The sequence below is a fragment of the Dermacentor andersoni genome, unplaced genomic scaffold (genome assembly GCF_023375885.2).
Source record: "Dermacentor andersoni unplaced genomic scaffold, qqDerAnde1_hic_scaffold ctg00000769.1, whole genome shotgun sequence".
Taxonomy (NCBI): domain Eukaryota; kingdom Metazoa; phylum Arthropoda; class Arachnida; order Ixodida; family Ixodidae; genus Dermacentor; species Dermacentor andersoni.
In genome coordinates this window covers 20,001-26,543 of record NW_027315447.1, presented here as the reverse complement: position 1 = coordinate 26,543, position 6,543 = coordinate 20,001, and the positions used below count along the sequence as shown (strand labels likewise).

Here is a 6,543-nt window from a genome sequence, read left to right as displayed (position 1 = left end):
ACGACTGCGTGGTGTTTCAACGATTGCCGGCGTGACACAATGCAGCTGCGTGCGGGATGCCAGCGATTCCGTCGTGTCCGTGCGGCGGCTTGTACGCAAAAGTTGCGTCAAAGGCGTCGCGCTCGCGCCGCCCCGGCACACGCGGTTTCGGACTTTGTCTCTTCCAGCGCTCGCGTAGTCGTGGGCACGATTGTCGACGTCGGAACGGTGCGCGGACACCGCCACGAGCACGCGCAAGACGAAAATCGCACTACGGTACAATGTCGGCCGGGGCCGTACGGCCCCTTACAGTAGCAGCGATAAGTGCCCAGACCTCCATGGGGCCGTACTCGTGCGACGCGGCGGCGTACTGCGCCGAGCCGAGCGCCAATATTTGGCTTTTGCAGGGCGGATTCGAGCTCTGGCTATCGCCGCGGTACCGCCGCTCACCGATTCAAGGCACGCTAGCGCGGCCCCTTCGCCATTTCCGAGCACGCGTGCGAACAGTGCGGGCGGCGTGCTCGACGCCCCGGCTGACGTCGTTTCGGACTTTGTCTCTTCGCGTGCTCGCGGCAACGCCGCGGCCAACGACGACGTCTGCGCGGTTCTTTGCCGGTTCCCGGCGTGCTATAGTGCAGCCCTCTGCAGGGCGACACCGGCTCCGTCGTGTCCGTGCGGCGGCTTGTACGCAAAAGTTGCGTCAAAGGCGTCGCGCTCGCGCCGCCCCGGCACACGCGGTTTCGGACTTTGTCTCTTCCAGCGCTCGCGTAGTCGTGGGCACGATTGTCGACGTCGGAACGGTGCGCGGACTACGCCACGAGCACGCGCAAGCCGAAAATCGCACTACGGTACAATGTCGGCCGGGGCCGTACGGCCCCTTACAGTAGCAGCGATAAGTGCCCAGACCTCCATGGGGCCGTACTCGTGCGACGCGGCGGCGTACTGCGCCGAGCCGAGCGCCAATATTTGGCTTTTGCAGGGCGGATTCGAGCTCTGGCGATCGCCGCGGTACCGCCGCTCACCGATTCAAGGCACGCTAGCGCGGCCCCTTCGCCATTTCCGAGCACGCGTGCGAACAGTGCGGGCGGCGTGCTCGACGCCCCGGCTGACGTCCTTTCGGACTTTGTCTCTTCGCGTGCTCGCGGCAACGCCGCGGCCAACGACGACGTCTGCGCGGTTCTTTGCCGGTTCCCGGCGTGCTATAGTGCAGCCCTCTGCAGGGTGACACCGGCTCCGTCGTGTCCGTGCGGCGGCTTGTACGCAAAAGTTGCGTCAAAGGCGTCGCGCTCGCGCCGCCCCGGCACACGCGGTTTCGGACTTTGTCTCTTCCAGCGCTCGCAACCATGTCGGGGCCGACGCCGACGACTGCGTGGTGTTTCAACGATTGCCGGCGTGACACAATGCAGCTGCGTGCGGGATGCCAGCGATTCCGTCGTGGCGGTGCGGCGGCTTGTACGCAAAAGTTGCGTCAAAGGCGTCGCGCTCGCACCGCCCCGGCACACGTGGTTTCGGACTTTGTCTCTTCGAGCGCTCGCAGCGATGTCGAGGCGATCGCTTACGTCTGCACGGTTTGCGGTGTGCTACAATGCAGCAGTCTGCCGCACTACACCTCTTGGTTGCCGAGGCCAGCACGGCAATTTACTGAAGCGAGCGCATTGCGCCCAGGCGGCAGCGGACTTTGTTGCTTCGGGAGTGCTCTTGCTGTAAAATTTGAACGGCTGCAGCTGCGCGAAGCAAGTGTACCTATTTTCACTCTCTCTCTGTCTGCCTTTGAGGCGACTGTAATTTCACTTTAAACGCAACTGGAGGCGGGAGCAACCTGATGAGAGTAGGTGGACTTCGGTACATGTAATTTAGAAATTGCTTTCAAGCTTTGAGGACATACACCTTCGCGCCATCTGCTTTCCCCGTCTCTTTGGCACTTTATAGTATGTGCTGCATGCTCTGCATTCCAAAGAAACACGCCTGTCTCTCTCCCTCTCTCACGTTCTTCTTCTTTTTGTAGCTGCTGTTGTAGAAGATGCTATGCTCTTTAATCGCTGTAACATAGAGTGCTTGCACAAGCCAACAACTTTTGCGTGTTTTTTTTTTTTTTCTCTTCCCAAGACGTTTCTGCCATTATTCACTAACTCTCGTTCTTAGTATGCAATGGAGCGTTAGCTCGCGCCATCTACCTTTCTTTCTGTATTGCAAAGTCCGCAGGTTTTCCTAGTTCCGTACACAGATGGCGCCAATGCGTTTTGGCGCCAGGTTCGAACGACCTCGCTCTACTCGTGTTTGGCATTTGAATGTTTCAAAGGGGTTTGCGACAGGGGGTGGTTCTTGTGCAAGGCTGAGCTTTCCAGCTGCGTTTAAGCTATGCTAGCATGTGTGCGTATATATATATATATATATATATATATATATATATAAATACACAAACACACACACACACACATGCATATATACATACACACACACGGTAATGGTAAAGATGATGAGGTAGCACTTTTTTTTTTCTTTTTTTTACAATGCCTGTGTTTCAGATGGCGATCTTTCTCCCCTCTATGTTTCCGGTTGGAAGGAGTGTGCAGCGTTTTCTATATTTATTTTGTCATTCACTTCTATGTTGCTCGTCTTCGTACATGGGGCATGCTACCTAATTCTACCGGTCGATTCGACACGTTGCGATCCGTCCCGGCCTGTGCCGTATCAAAATTTTCAGTGGGCCTTGCGGTAAATAAAAAGAAATGAAGGAAATGCGCGTAGTATATTACAATTGCACACGGGCTTGAAACGAAGCCCTCAAGGAAGGTCACCTTGAGCGGTCGCATTCAGACGGAAGTAAGCATTCCCCTGGCGCGTTTTTTTTCCGCTCGCCTGTTCCGTTTTCTACGAGGTTGCCTTGGTTGGTTTCGCGTTACAAGCAAGCTTGCACTCGGGTCTCGTTTCTACGCGACAGCGTTTCGTTAACAGCGAAAGACTGAGGCGTTGCGAATTCATCCGTGAGATAGGGAGCGTTGAGTCTGTACACAGGCTGAATTTTATAATATTGCCCACGCTGTTGCTGAGGTTACCCATGTCGGCAGGGCGCCCACAAGGCAGTAGTACAATGAAGTGAAGTGAAGGACATCGCTTCTCGGCCTTTTGGCTAAGATCAAAGTGTAGATTTTTAAAGCCCATGTACGAAGATTTACGAAGCCCATCTACGAAGATTTTTAAAGCCCATGTAGGCACCTCTTAATGATCTTTTATGTTTTAGAGAAGCGTTTTGCCATGTATTTTACACCTTTACAGTTTTAGCCTTTTATCACTAACACCACTAACTAGTTTTTTTAGTCATTTGTTTGCGTTTTTAGATTATACACCTTTTATCCGTTTTTTCCTTGGTTTTGTAACATATTTTTGATGTATTTGTAACTAGCATAAATAAAAAACTCTGTTCTTATCAGCTTAATATCTGATACGGGTTCTATATGGACCCACGATATTAAACCTATTTTTGGAAGTTGGCGGAGTGCTTGAAGCCTGCTTCACCTCCGCCGCAGGTCGGCCCGGTATTGCACTACCTCCGGGATCGGCCCCGCTCACTTAGGTGAGACTTCATTCAATCAAAATGAAGAGCACAAGCTCAACGCGAGCACTGACTTGACACGCACCATTCCTATACTACACGCAACGATGCCGGTTCGCGGACCACGAGAGTAATTAAACTGCCACTCCATCTGTGTGTAGCGTCGCACTTGTTGCGTCGCAAATGGGACAGCCGCTCCAGCAAATTTCTAGTTATGGGCTTCGAGAAAAATTAATGAAAGCAAAAGAAAGAACCAGAATTCCTATTTGTCCGATGTCTCTGAATGATTGTCTCCTGTAAAGAGCCACTTGGGGGGATGGGGGGTAGGATTAGCCGTGGGGTTCGCAATCAATATGAATCCCACTCAAAGCCAACACTGGATTTTGGAGTTCACTATCGCTTGGATCCGTAAACCACCGCGCCCACGCAAGCTCGCCCTGCCGCCGAAATCCGCTGCCCAAGTGGAAGAAAGATTCCCTATGAAAGAAAAATAGAGTGCCCGATTTCTGGCAACTACTGTGCAGCCTTTGTGTACACATTTTCGCAGCAGTGGGACCGAGCGCCTCGAAAACAAACTTGTCGTATGCCCGAATGTGGCGAAATATATTCAAGGGTTAAAAGGTGCCTCATCTTTCTAACCTGTATGTTACGAAGACCTGTTGCTACCTTTTCATCATGAACATCATCATCATCATCATCCTGGCTACGCCCACTGCAGGGCAAAGGCATCTCCCATGATCCTCCAAGTACCCCGGTCAGGTGCCGATTGTCGCCATGTAGTCCCTAATCTAATCTGCCCTCCTACCTTTCTGCCACCCCCTGCTACGCTTCCCTCCTCTCGGAATTCAGTCTGTAACCCTTAATGGCCACCGGTTATCTTCCCCCCAGATTGCATGCCCTGCGCATGCCCATTTGTTTTTCCTGGTTTAAACTTTGGTGTCATTAACGAGCGTTTGTTCTCGCACACCCCAATCTGCTCTATTCCGATCCCCCCGTGACGCCACACCCATCATCCTTCTTTCCAGAGCCCGTTGCGTCGCCCTCAGTTACCCTTCGGTAATCCTCAAAGCTTTTTGTTGGGACACTCGTGGCATCTTTCTCGTTTAATGAAGTCAAATTTTTTTCAGTTTTGGGGGAAAACTCAATGAGCTAGGCGCGATTGTGTCCCTGGCGCCGCTCTCAACAAGATGGCGGCGCCCATGCTTTTTGCCTGCAGGTTCGGCCCTACGCAGAACACGCCTGCCGGGCAGTGTAGCCACGTTGAAGGGGCAAAGCGTAGTGCAGTGAAGCGCTTGCTCGGGCGAAAAACGCAAATATGAGCCAAACAGGAATTTCCATTATTGGAAATTCCAGTTCAGTTTGCGCATTGCGTTCGCCTAAGGTAAAGAACACAAATGCGAGTGCCACAGCAGTCAAGTCAAAGCTTAGGATTGCGTACCATTTTTTTTTTTTTTTTCGTGCCTTTTACTCCTGGCCTGCGTGGCCCTAGCGCGCATGCACACGAAAGTAATGAAATGGTGAAAACACGAAATAATGCGGTGCGGCTGTATCATATCTATTTTGTGCGCTTTGTTCTTTGTGGACTACAGCGGTGTGCGTCATGAGAAAGTTTCGGTGCCCTTCTTGGGTGACCAGTGAAGCTATATTTAAAACCACATTGATTTGTACGGTTATTGCTACAAACTGCGTGTGGGTGTTTTTCTTTTTCGCTGCCAACGATGGGTTATCGCAACCGCGATCGGTTCTGCTGCTACGCTAGACGCGTGCTTGCCAACGGTTGGCTCTATACGCGACCCGCGACGCGTGGTCGGCACATTCAAGCAGTCAATTGCAAACCGTTCCAAGAAAAAGGATGTACTCCACTTGCCACCTAGTTCGACGATTGTACTTTCTGACCCTCGAGGAAGCGCCGCCATCCCACGTTTTCTATAATACGATAAGATTCAGAGCGACCGCGACCACTTGTCTTTGTCAATATCTCGGAAACGCTTTCTTTTTCTTTTTTTTTTTAAATCCAGATACTCAGACGCGCCCGTGTTCACGCGCACTTGCTCTCTCCGATAAGCAGGGAAGCTCGGTTGGGGTGGTGTCGGGCCTTGCGCATGCGCTGCTGAGCTCGTCGCTTCGCCGGCCGGTCGATGCTGGCGCGGTACTGGTAATGAACTTCGACGTGCATGGTGAAACGTCACTTTGTATTGCCACTGTAGACTAGCAATGCAATGTGTTTGCGAGCGATTGGATAAATGAGAAAGCGTGCACTGTCTACAGTTTATGCCCCTCTAGAGTAGTGGAAATGTTGCTCCAAGTGTTAGGTTTGTAATTTGCGCCTACGAACATGAACTAAACAAAGAAAATGGTCTGCAGCCGCCTTCGCTTCATAAAATTCCCGTACGAAGAAATTTCCGTGCGCGAATGAGAGAGCAAAAGAGAGAAACCATGCTAAGAAGAATGGCTGCCTTTTACGTGATCTCGCGCATGAAACCAGACGATGGATTAATTTTAGCCGTTCATTTTGATTTGCCGAATGTAAACCGGAACACTTTCTCCACGCGGTCTTCAGATTTGAATGGCAATCAATCACATCCTTTCTTTTTTTTTTTTTTTCTGTTTCTTTCTATCTGGAACCGAAAGAATTCAGAACGCCATTTCAATCTTAGATTCGATTAGATATCGTGACTGGTATGCTGAAATATCACGCCTTATCTGGTGTTAACCTTCTTGATCACGGCAATAAAAAATCGCCAGTTCCCGAACTTTAATCGCGCCGAAGATGAACCGATATGCTGGATTCTTATTGTCATGATTTTATAGAAAGCGCTGGTTCTATGGCTAGCTTTGAGGAAAAGAAAAACATCGTTCAGGAATGTATAACTCTAAACAACTAAAAAAAAAATCTGCCGGCAATTGGTACTACAACGAGAGTACTGAGAATACTGGAAAAGATGAAATCCAATCATGCTGAACTGAACTGAAATTATTTCATCAAGACATGCCCCGAAAAACGTGGCCAC

The 6,543-nt window shown here is 50.9% G+C and overlaps 1 non-coding gene across 1 annotated transcript; it reads left to right on the top strand.

Annotated features, from left to right (window-relative positions):
• The first annotated feature begins 3,357 nt into the window (after nt 1–3,357).
• Nucleotides 3,358–3,549, top strand: LOC140214970 (U2 spliceosomal RNA). The gene has a single exon (XR_011891895.1). It is a non-coding gene; the product is annotated as a U2 spliceosomal RNA (small nuclear RNA).
• Nucleotides 3,550–6,543: the final 2,994 nt, after the last annotated feature.